Genomic DNA, 13,257 nt, shown 5'->3' with positions numbered 1-13,257 from the left:
CCTCATTTTCTTTCTGGGTCATCCGTCTCCTCGTGTAATCCCGAGGCGGATGAGATCTCCTCAAAACTGTGCACAGTATGGGCTCGGGTTCAATTGAACCTGGAAAAAGCTCAAAATACTCAGAGTTCAGGCCAATAGAAAATGTTCCACGGGGGTGAACTTTCAGGTGGCGGATAAGGTGTGGTTGTCCTCTAAAAATCTTTCACTCAAAGTTGCTTCAAAAAAGTTTGCTCCTCGCTTTATAGGGCCATACGAAATCATAGAGGTGATTAATCCTGTATCATTTAGGTTAGAATTGCCCGACTCGTTCCACATTCACGATGTATTTCACAAGTCCCTACTAAAAAAATACATCGAACCTGTTGTACCGTCACAAGCCGCGCTTCTGCCTGTTCTGGTTAAGGATTCTGTGGAGTATGTGGTATCTAAAATTGTGGATGTCAGAAGAGTGCGTAATTCCTTGCAGTATCTAGTGCACTGGAAGGGCTATGGACTTGAGGAAAGGTCTTGGGTACCAGCTAGGGAGGTTCATGCCCCTAGACTGGTTAAGAAATTTCATGAGGATCATCCCAAGAAGCTGTCACCTGAGTCCTTGGGTCCGGTGGCCCCGCGTAAAAGGGGGGGTACTGTCACGGCACGGTGTAGGAGGCGAGCACATCTGGAGAGCGCACGCATCACCAGCGCGTCCAGCGTCGCCCGCGCTACTGATAATACTATGCACGCCCCCCGCACGTCTATGCGCATTCATGAGAATGGTTTTAGGGCTGAGCGCCGAGCTGATCACTCGGCGCTCGGCTGTGTAGTCTGTGTGGAGTCATGTGACGCTGGCCACGTCACATGACACCTCTGGCTCCCTATTTAACAGGCAGTCTGCTGGCCACAGAATGTCTGTTATTTAGGTTCCACCTGCGACTTTGTCTTTCCTGGCGTACTGACCTCCTGCTGAATTCCTGACGATCCTCTGCCTGCTCCTTGTGTACTTTGCTGCTCTCCTGGTATTCTGACCCTGGCTTCCTCCTGACGATCCTCTGCTGACTGCTTTGGTACTTCACGACTCTCCTGGTATTTATGACCCCGGCTTCTCCTGACTATTCTCTGCTTGCTCCATTTGTACTTCGTAGCTTTCCTGGTATAGACTCGGTCCGTTCACATTCTGTTGTTTGTCTGGTCTGTCCTCCCTGCACTTATTCCAAGCTAGGGATTGCCGTCCAGTTGTCCCCTGTCATTAGGACTCGCGAGGCAAGTAGGCAGGGCCAGGGGTGAGGGTGGAGCGCATTGGTCACTTCCCTCCCCCCTGTGTGTGTGTACACGACCGTTACACAGTGTAGGCCTGAAGTAAATATATCTTTGCCCAAAATGGCTGTATTTCAAATGGCTATATTTTAAATCCCTGAATCAAACCCCTGTATGTAGAGGGAGTATCTCACACGGTCTGAACCAGTGTAGGCTTGAAGTAATTATTTCTTTGCACAAAATGGCTGTATTTCAAATGGCTGTATTTTAAATGCCTGATTCAAACCCCTGTATGTAGAGTGGGTATATCACACGGTCTGAACCCGTGTAGGCTTGAAGTAATTATTTCTTTGTACAAAATGGCTGTATTTCAAATGGCTGTATTTTAAATGCCTGATTCAAACCCCTGTATGTAGAGTGGGTATATCACACGGTCTGAACCAGTGTAGGCCTGAAGTAAATATATCTTTCCCCAAAATGGCTGTATTTCAAATGCCTGATTCAAATTCCTGTATGTAGAGGAAGTATCTCACACGGTCTGAACCAGTGTAGGCCTGAAGTAAATATATCTTTACCCAAAATGGCTGTATTTCAAATGCTTGATTCAAACCCCTTTATGTAGGGGGGCATCTCACACGGTCTGAACCAATGTAGGCCTGAAGAAAATATATCTTTGCCCAAAATGGCTGTATTTCAAATCCCTGAATCAAACCCCTGTATGTAGAGGGAGTATCTCACACGGTCTGAACCAGTGTAGGCCTGAAGTAAATATATCTTTACCCAAAATGGCTGTATTTCAAATGGCTGTATTTCAAATGCCTGATTCAAACCCCTGTATGTAGAGGGGGTATCTCACACGGTCTGAACCAGTGTAGGCCTGAAGTAAATATTTATTTGCACGAAATGGCTGTATTTCAAATGGCTGTATTTCAAATGCCTGATTCAAACCCCTGTATGTAGAGGGGGTATCTCACAGGGCCTGAACCAGTGTAGGCCTGAAGTAAATATTTATTTGCACACAATGGCTGTATTTCAAATGGCTGTATTTCAAATGCCAGATTCAAACCCCTGTATGTAGAGGGGGTAACTCACAGGGCCAGAACCAGTGTAGGCTTGAAGTAAATATTTCTTTGCACAAAATGGCTGTATTTCAAATGCCTGATTCAAACCCCTGTATGTAGGGGGGGTATCTCACACGGTCTGAACCAGTGTAGTCCTGAAGTAAATATATCTTTGCCCAAAATGGCTGTATTTCAAATGACTGTATTTCAAATCCCTGAATCAAACCCCTGTATGTAGAGGGGGTATCTCACAGGGCCTGAACCAATGTAGGCCTGAAGTAAATATTTCTTTGCACACAATAGCTTTATTTCAAATGGCTGTATTTCAAATGCCTGATTCAAACCCCTGTATGTAGAGGGGGTATCTCACACGGTCTGAATCAGTGTAGGCCTGAAGTAAATATTTATTTGCACAAAATGGCTGTATTTCAAATGCCTGATCCAAACCCCTGTATGTAGGGGGGTATCTCACACGGTCTGAACCAGTGTAGGCCTGAAGTAAATATATCTTTGCCCAAAATGGCTGTATTTCAATTGGCTGTATTTCAAATGCCTGATTCAAACCCCTGTATGTAGAGGAATCTCACACGGTCTGAACCAGTGTAGGCCTGAAGTAAATATATCTTTGCCCAAAATAGCTGTATTTTAAATGGCTGTATTTTAAATCCCTAATTCAAACCCCTGTATGTAGAGGGGGTATCTCACACAGTCTGAACCAGTGTAGGCCTGAAGTAAATATTTATTTGCACACAATGGCTGTATTTCAAATGGCTGTATTTCAAATGCCTGATTCAAACCCCTGTATGTAGAGGGGGTATCTCACACGGTCTGAACCAGTGTAGGCCTGAAGTAAATATTTATTTGCACAAAATGGCTGTATTTCAAATCCCTGAATCAAACCCCAGTATGTAGAGGGAGTATCTCACAGGGCCTGAACCAGTGTAGGCATGAACTAAATTTTTCTTTGCACAAAATGGCTGTATTTCAAATGGCTGTATTTCAAATCCCTGAATCAAACCCCTGTATGTAGAAGGAGTATCTCACAGGGCCTGAAGCAGTGTAGGCCTGAAGTAATTATTTCTTTGCCCAAAATGGCTGTATTTCAAATGTCTGTATTTTAAATGCCTTATTCAAACCCCTGTATGTAGAGGGGGTATCTCACAGGGCCTGAACCTGTGTAGGCCTGAAGTAAATATATCTTTGTACAAAATGGCTGTATTTCAAATGGCTGTATTTCAAATCCCTGAATCAAACCCCTGTATGTAGAGGGTGTATCTCACAAGGCCTGAACCAGTGTAGGCCTGAATTCAATATTGGTGCACCAAATGGCAGTATTTAAAATCTCTGAATGTAACCCAAATGTATTAAAGGGAACCTGTCACCGGGATTTTGTGTATAGAGCTGAGGACATGGGTTGCTAGATGGCCGCTAGCACATCCACAATATCCAGTCCCCATAGCTCTGTGTGCTTTTATTGTGTCAAAAATACCATTTGATACATATGCAAATTAACCTGAGATGAGTCCTGTACGTGAGATGAGTCAGGGACAGGACTGATCTCAGGTTAATTTGCATATGTATCAAATAGTTTTTTTTACACAATAAAAGCACACAGAGCTATTGGGACTGGGTATTGCGGATGTGCTAGCGGCGATCTAGCAACCCATGTCCTCAGCTCTATACACAAAATCCCGGTGACAGGTTCCCTTTAAGGGTGTATCTCACAATGACATCTGCATCAAAGGCTGCCAACTAAATTTTTTGTGCCCAAACGAGTGTTTGTTTAACAACTGAATTTGACAGCAGTATATAAGCCTGTAATTTCACACGTGCTGATGCTGCAAGGCCTGAAAATAGTGTCAAAAAAGTGTGTTTTTCAAACCGCAGAAAATGATGGGTGTATTTCTAGCTTAAATTGCACACTGACTAATCAAGATGTTGTAGATTGCCAAAATTGTGTTTTTTTGGTAACAGAAATATGAAAGATGTATATATTAAACTTGAATTTAACACTTGCAGAATAGGAAAATACAGTTTTTTGAAGAAAAAAAAGTGTGTTTTTCAAACCACAGAAAATGATGGGTGTATTTCTACCTTAAATTGCACACTGACTAATACAGATGTTGGATGTTAAGGACCCATGACTTACCAGTACTTCATGTGTTGTTCCGATCACCGCCGCCCGGTGATCGGAACCCGGTGCCTGCTCAAATCATTGAGCAAGCACCTTGGCTGAATGCGCGGGGGGGTCCCCCCCCGTGTTTGTGATCGCCACAAACGGCAGGTCAATTCAGACCTGTGGTTTGCGACTTTCCCTGCGGTTTGAGGCAGAGTGTGGCGGTGCTATCGGGTCCCCATGCGGCTGTAGGGGGGACCCGATGGCATGGAAGGCAGCGGGATGCCTAAGGAAGGCATCGCGCTGCCTTCCAGTGACGAGCCTGTGAGATCCAGCCCCCTGGATCTCACAGGCCGCAAGCTGTATGAGTAATACACAGTATTACTCATACAGCCAATGCATTCCAATACAGAAGTATTTGAATGCATTGTAAAGGATTAGACCCCCAAAAGTTCAAGTCCCAAAGTGGGACAAAAAATTAAGTGAAAAAAAAAGTTGAAAAAATAAAGTTTTCCCCCAAATTTTTTTAGTTTCAAGTAAAAATAAAAACGTAATTTTCCCCAAATAAAGTTAAAACAAATTGGTAAAAAATAGGGGGGGGAAAAAGTATACATATTAGATATCGCCGCGTCCGTATCGACCGGCTCTATAAAAATACCACATGATCTAACCCCTCATATGAACACCGTAAAAAATTGAAAATAAAAACTGTGCTAAATAAACCATTTTTTGTCACCTTACATCACAAAAAGTGTAATAGCAAGCGATCAAAAAGTCACACGCACCCCAAAATAGTGCCAATCAAACCGTCATCTCATCCCGCAAAAATCATACCCTACCCAAGGTAATCACCCAAAAACTGAAAAAATTATGGCTCTCAGACTATGGAAACACTAAAACATGATTTTTTTTGCTTCAAAAAAGAAATCATTGTGTAAATCTTACATAAATAAAAAGAAGTATACATATTAGGTATCGCCGCATCTGTGACAATCTGGTCTATAAAAATATCACATGATCTAACCTGTCAGATGAATGTTGTAAATAACAAAAAATAAAAATGGTGCCAAAATAGCTATTTCTTGTTTGGCAAAAAGTGTAATATAGAGCAACCAAAAATCATATGTACCCTAAACTAGTACCAACAATACTGCCACCCTATCCCTTAGTTTCTAAAATGGGGCCACTTTTTTGGAGTTTCTACTCTAGGAGTGCATCAGGGGGGCTTCAAATGGGACATGGTGTCAAAAAAAACAGTCCAGCAAAATCTGCCTTCCAAAAACCGCGAATTCCTTTCCTTCTGCGCCCTGCCGTGTGCCCGTACAGCAGTTTACGACCACATATGGGGTGTTTCTGTAAACTAAAAAATCTGGGCCATAAATATTAAGTTTGGTTTGGCTATTAACTCTTGCTTTGTAACTGGAAAAAAATTATTAAAATGGAAAATCTGCCAAAAAAGTGAAATTTTGAAATTGTATCTCTATTTTCCATTAATTCTTGTGGAACACCTAAAGGGTTAACAAAGTTTTTAAAATCAGTTTTGAATACCTTGAGGGGTGTAGTTTATGGAATGGGGTCATTTTTGGGTTGTTTCTATTATGTAAGACTCGCAAAGTCACTTCAGACCTGAACTGGTCCCTAAAAATTGGGTTTTTGAAAATAAAATATCATTCCCAAAATGATCCAAACATAAAGTAGACATATGGGGAATGTAAAGTAATAACTATATTTGGAGGTATTACTATGTATTATAGATGTAGAGAAATTGAAACTTGGAAATTCGCAATTTTTTACAAATTTTTTACTTATAAATAAAAATGAATTTTTTTGACATTATTTTACCAGTGTCATGAAGTACAATATGTGACGAAAAAACAATCTCAGAATGGCCTGGATAAGTCAAAGCAAAAAATGGCCGGGTCTTTAAGGTGAAATAGGGCTGAGTCATTAAGGGGTTAAACTTGAATTTAACACTTGCAGATTTGAAAAAAATAGTGTGTTGTAGATTGCCAAAAAAGTCTTTTTTTGGCAACAGAATATGAAAGCTGTATATATTAAACTTGAATTTAACAATTGCAGATCTGGAAAATACTGTTTTTTGGAAAAAAAATGTGTTTTTCAAACCACAGAATATAATGGGTGTATTTCTAGCTTAAATTGCACATTGACTAATACATATGTTGTAGTTTGCCCAAAAAAATGGTGATTTGCAATGTCCCAAAAGCTCAGATGCAGTGCTGGTGCACTGAGCTTGCATAAAATGGCCGCTGCCGCCACCACCCTCCTAACTAACAAAATTATAAACGTTTTTTTTTTGATCAATGGCCTCAGGGTAGGGTAAAACGATTGTGCCCTGCACCCACACAAATATTTCTAGGTAGATCGCTGAGTTAGATTCTCTCCTATTCTCTCCCTGAAATCACAGTCCAGCAGCATCCTCTCCCTACACTTGTAACAGCAGAGTGACGTGCAGCGCTACGTGACTCAAGCTTATATAGAGCCTGGGTCACATGCTGCTCTGGTCAATCACAGCCATGTGTGATGGCTTCTAAGGTCAGACAGTTAACCGTTTGTTGATTCAAAAAGCACCAAGAAAGCGCCAAACACCGAACCCGAACTTTTACGGAAATTTTCGGGTTCGGTCCGGGGTCCAAAAATCCTAAAGTTCGGTACTACAGTTCGGGTTCGCTCAACCCTAATTACAATTATTAAAATGTTAAATTTCATACTGTTTTCCTGTTATATATTTTTTCTAAAATGAAATGTTTTTTGTGCAAAGCCTCAATATACGGTAAACATTGTCTGCTCCTTCACTTGAAATTATTCAATAAAGAAAGGGATTTTACTTTTATTGGAGCAGTGTTGAAATATCTTTTTGCTGCTGTTGGAGAGACGGACTGCACCAGTGATGTGAGCTGAATCACATTATCCATTTATATCAGCAGTCACTAACACATGGATAGTTAGGGGCAGAATTACACTTGCAATAATACACCATATACACAAATATATACAACATATACACAAAGAGACTTAATTACTTAATTTTCATCACACCCCAAAATTGACAGACCCCAAAATAAATTCAGACTCCACATCCCAAAATAAATACAGACCCTAATATCAGTACAGACTCTTTCAGATACCAAAATAAGTACAGACTTCTTAGCACAAAATAAATATTGATCCTTATCTTCCCTGTCTTGTCTCTCCTATTGCTGACCCAGATTGTCTGACCTGTACCTGAGCTGCCTGCTCTGACCCATTGCTTGTTCTACTTTATCTCTGCACCATCCTTCGGTCCTGCAATGTTGCTTCTGGTTATGGCCTGTTGACTACAACTGTACCTCTGGTACCTTGTTCTGGTACCCCCTGGCCCACCTGAATGAGCTGCTTCGTGCAACTATCCACCTCAAGAGGTAGTGACCTGGTGTTCCCCACCATCAAGACTACTGTGAACAACAAGGGGATCACTTAGACAATGTCTTTAGAGGAGGTTGGTCATATGGCACAGTAGGTTCACACCCGCTAGTTTGTCTAGACACTGATGTTACTGTTCTATAGCTAGGAAGGGCACCCCTCCCCCCCCCCACCCACATACAGCTGAACGTACTGCGAAGGCTGTATGTCCACCAATTAAGTTATTTATTTATTTTTAAGCCAGCCACTTGTGGCCAGAAGAAGGCCCTCTAATCTCTGGGACCCAAAGCATTTTCTCGGTTTGCATTTTGGTAAAGTCCACCGCTGCCTACAATTGGACTTATAATAACAGTGGCATACAGCAAAGCTGTGCAGTAGTACAGTATGCAGCTATACATAGTAGCTCTCCATAAGAAGATATTCAATTGCCTAAATCCTGACCCATGCCTGTCACCCAGTTAAGCCAGCACTCTCTGCTCTGCATCATTAGTGGGGAAATTAATGGAAATCATACTTAGGCCTCATGCACACGACCGTTGTGTGCATCCGTGGCCGTTGAGCCGTTTTCCGTTTTTTTTCGCAGACCCATTGACTTTCAATGGGTTCGTGGAAAAATCTGAAAATGCACCGTTTTGCAGCCGCATCCGTGATCCGTGTTTCCTGTCCGTCAAAAAAATATGACCTGTCCTATTTTTTTGACGGACAACGGTTCACGGACCCATTCAAGTCAATGGGTCCGTGAAAGAACACGGATGCACACAAGATTGGCATCCGCGTCCGTGATCCGTGGCCGTAGGTTACTTTCATACAGACGGATCCGAAGATCCGTCTGCATAAAAGCTTTTTCAGAGATGAGTTTTCACTCATATCCGACAGTATATTCTAACACAGAGGCGTTCCCATGGTGATGGGGACGCTTCTAGTTAGAATATACTACGTACTGTGTACATGACTGCCTCCTGCTGCCTGGCTGCACCCGATCTCCTAACAGGGGGCTGTGATCCGCACAATTAACCCCTCAGGTGCTGCACCTGAGGGGTTAATTGTGCATATCATAGCCCCCTATAAGAGATCAGGGGCTGCCAGGCAGCAGGGGGCAGACCCCCCTCCCTCCCCAGTTTTATATTATACAATAGAGGGGGAGCCGGGGAGGGGCCGCACACTGGCCACCAATGATAATACAATAGAGGGAGGGGGGGGGGCGACGGAGGCCACACACTGGCCACCAATGAAATTACAATAGAGGGGGGGAGGGGGGGCCGACGGAGGCCGCACACTGGCCACCAATGAAATTACAATAGAGGGGGGGGAGGGGGGCGGACGGCGGCCGCACACTGGGCACCAAAGATATTACAATAGAGGGGGGGCCGGGGGGGAAGCACGCTGGCCACCAATGATATTACAATAAAGGGAGAGAGGAGGGCCGACGGAGGCCACACACTGGCCACCAATGATATTACAATAGAGGGGGGAGGCGCATCCGTGATCCGTGTTTCCTGTCAGTCAAAAAAATATGACCTGTCCTATTTTTTGGACGGACAACGGTTCACGGACCCATTCAAGTCAATGAGTCCGTGAAAGAACACGGATGCACACAAGATTGGCATCCGCGTCCGTGATCCGTGGCCGTAGGTTACTTTCATACAGACGGATCCGAAGATCCGTCTGCATAAAAGCTTTTTCAGAGATGAGTTTTCACTTCGTGAAAACTCATATCCGACAGTATATTCTAACACAGAGGCGTTCCCATGGTGATGGGGACGCTTCTAGTTAGAATATACTACGTACTGTTTACATGACTGCTGCCTGGCTGCACCCGATCTCTTACAGGGGGCTGTGATCCTCACAATTAACCCCTCAGGTGCTGCACCTGAGGGGTTAATTGTGCATATCATAGCCCCCTATAAGAGATCAGGGGCTGCCAGGCAGCAGGGGGCAGACCCCCCTCCCTCCCCAGTTTTATATTATACAATAGAGGGGGAGCCGGGGAGGGGCCGCACACTGGCCACCAATGATAATACAATAGAGGAAGGGGGGGCCGACGGAGGCCACACACTGGCCACCAATGAAATTACAATAGAGGGGGGAGGGGGGCCGACGGAGGCCGCACACTGGCCACCAATGAAATTACAATAGAGGGGAGGAGGGGGCCGACGGAGGCCGCACACTGGCCACCAATGAAATTACAATAGAGGGGGGGAGGGGGGCCGACGGCGGCCGCGCACTGGCCACCAATGATATTACAATAGAGGGGGGTCCGGGGGGGGGGGGCCACACACTGGCCACCAATGATATTACAATAAAGGGAGGGAGGGGGCCGACGGAGGCCGCACACTGGCCACCAATTATATTACAATAGAGGGGGGGCCGGGGGGGCCGCACACTGGCCACCAATGATATTACAATAGAGGGGGGGGGCGCATCCGTGATCCGTGTTTCCTGTTCGTCAAAAAAATATGACCTGTCCTATTTTTTTGACGGACAACGGTTCACGGACCCATTCAAGTCAATGGGTCCGTGAAAGAACACGGATGCACACAAGATTGGCATCCGTGTCCGTGATCCATGGCCGTAGGTTACTTTCATACAGACGGATCCGAAGATCCATCTGCATAAAAGCTTTTTCAGAGATGAGTTTTCACTTCGTGAAAACTCATATCCGACAGTATATTCTAACACAGAGGCATTCCCATGGTGATGGGGACGCTTCTAGTTAGAATATACTACGTACTGTGTACATGACTGCCCCCTGCTGCCTGGCTGCACCCGATCTCTTACAGGGGGCTGTGATCCGCACAATTAACCCCTCAGGTGCTGCACCTGAGGGGTTAATTGTGCATATCATAGCCCCCTATAAGAGATCAGGGGCTGCCAAGCAGCAGGGGGCAGACCCCCCTCCCTCCCCAGTTTTATATTATACAATAGAGGGGGAGACGGGGAGGGGCCGCACACTGGCCACCAATGATAATACAATAGAGGGAGGGGGGGCCGACGGAGGCCACACACTGGCCACCAATGAAATTACAATAGAGGGGGGAGGGGGGCCGACGGAGGCCGCACACTGGCCACCAATGAAATTACAATAGAGGGGGGAGGGGGGCCGACGGAGGCCGCACACTGGCCACCAATGAAATTACAATAGGCGGGGGGGCGATGGTGGCCGCACACTGGCCACCAATGATATTACAATAGAGGGGGGGCCGCACACTGGCCACCAATGATATTCAAACTGGGGAGGGAGGGGGGTCTGCCCCCTGCTGCCTGGCATCCCCTGATCTCTTACAGGGGGCTATGATACGCACAATTAACCCCTTCAGGTGCGGCACCTGAAGGGGTAATTGTGCTGATCACAGCCCCCTGTAAAAGATCGGGTGCTGCCAGGCAGCAGGGGGCAGTCATGTACACAGTTCGGAGTATATTCTAACTAGAAGTGTCCCCATCACTATGGGAACGCCTCTGTGTTAGAATATACTGTCGGATCTGAGTTTCACGATGTAACTCAAATCCGATGGTATATTCTAACATAGAGGCTTTCCCATGGTGATGGGGACGCTTCAATTTAAAATATACCATCGGATTGGAGAGAACTCCGATCCTATGGTATATTAACTCCTGACTTTTACATTGAAAGTCAATGGGGGACGGATCCGTTTGAAATTGCACCATATTGTGTCAACGTCAAACGGATCCGTCCCCATTGACTTGCATTGTAATTCAGGACGGATCCGTTTGGCTTTTTTTTCATGTCCGTGGATACTCCAAAAATCAAGGAAGACCCACGGACGAAAAAAAGGTCACGAATCATGGAAAAACGGAACCCGTTTTTGCGGACCACAAAAAAAAAAACGGTCGTGTGCATGAGGCCTTAAGGAGAGGATTGTGGAACATCTAAAATCCCATGGATTGAAAGATGAAAAACAGCATGGCTTTACTTCAGGAAGATCATGTCAAACTAATCTTATAGATTTTTTTGATTGGGTGATTAAAATAATAGATGGCGGAGGTGCAGTAAACATCGTTTATCTGGACCTTAGTAAGGCTTTTGATACTGTCCCACATAGAAGGCTTATCAATAAATTGCAGTCTTTGGGCTTGGACTCCCATATTGTTGAATGGATTAGGCAGTGGCTGAGGGACAGACAACAGAGGGTTGTAGTCAATGGAGTATATTCAGACCATGGTCTTGTTACCAGTGGGGTACCTCAGGGATCTGTTCTGGGACCCATATTGTTTAATATCTTTATCAGCGAAATTGCAGAAGGCCTCGATGGTAGGTGTGTCTTTTTGCTGATGACACAAAGATTTGTAACAGGGTCGATGTTCCTGGAGGGATACACCAAATGGAAGAGGATTTAGGAAAACTAGAGGAATGGTCAAAAATCTGGCAACTAAAATTTATTGTTGATAATTGCAAGATAATGCACCTGGGGCGTAAAAACCCAAGAGCAGAATATAAAATCAGTGATACAGTCCTTAACCTCAGTATCTGTGGAAAGGGATTTAGGGGTCATTATTTCAGAAGACTTAAAGGTAGGCACACAATGTCATAGAGCAGCAGGAAATGCTAGCAGAATGCTTGGGTGTATAGGGAGAGGCATTACCAGTAGAAAGAGGGAGGTGCTCATGCCGCTCTACAGAGCACTAGTGACACTTAATTTGGAATATTGTGCGCAGTACTGGAGACCATATCTCCAGAAGGATATTGATATTTTGGAGAGAGTTCAGAGAAGAGCTACTAAACTGGTACATGGATTGCAGGATAAAACTTACCAGGAAAGATTAAAGGACCTTAACATGTATAGCTTGGAAGAAAGACGAGACAGAGGGGATATGATAGAAACTTTTAAATACATAAAGGGAATCAACAAGGTAAAAGAGGAGAGAATATTTAAAGGGTTTCTATCACTTCGTTTCACCTATTTAGCTTTCAGACACTAGCGATCCGCTAGTGTCTGCTTTATCTAACCATCCTAATATAAGAGCTTATTGTCCTGCCGTTTAGCTAAGAAAATAACTTATATAGATATGCAAATGAGCCTCTAGGTGCTATGGGGGCGTGATTAGCACCTAGAGGCTCCGTCTACCTTAACAAACTGCCGCCGCCCAGCGCGTCCCTCCAGCCCGCCCATCTCCTCCGGAATGCGATGCTCCTCATATTCGGCGCATGCGCAGTGAATGTCTGATCGCTTCCCTGCTCAGACATCTCCACTGCGCCTGCGCCGATGACGTCATAGTGCTCCGAGGAACAGGCGCAGTGGAGATGTCTGAGCAGGGAAGCGATCAGAGATTCACTGCGCATGCGCAGAACAGAGACGCGCACGGAGAGGATCGCTTCAGCTGGAGATGGGCGGGCTGGAGGGACGCGCTGGGCGGCGGCAGTTTGTTAAGGTAGACGGAGCCTCTAGGTGCTAATCACGCCCCCATAGC

Source organism: Bufo bufo, chromosome 4 (assembly GCF_905171765.1).
Source record: "Bufo bufo chromosome 4, aBufBuf1.1, whole genome shotgun sequence".
NCBI classification, from domain to species: Eukaryota; Metazoa; Chordata; class Amphibia; order Anura; family Bufonidae; genus Bufo; species Bufo bufo.
This window is presented reverse-complemented; position numbering follows the sequence as displayed.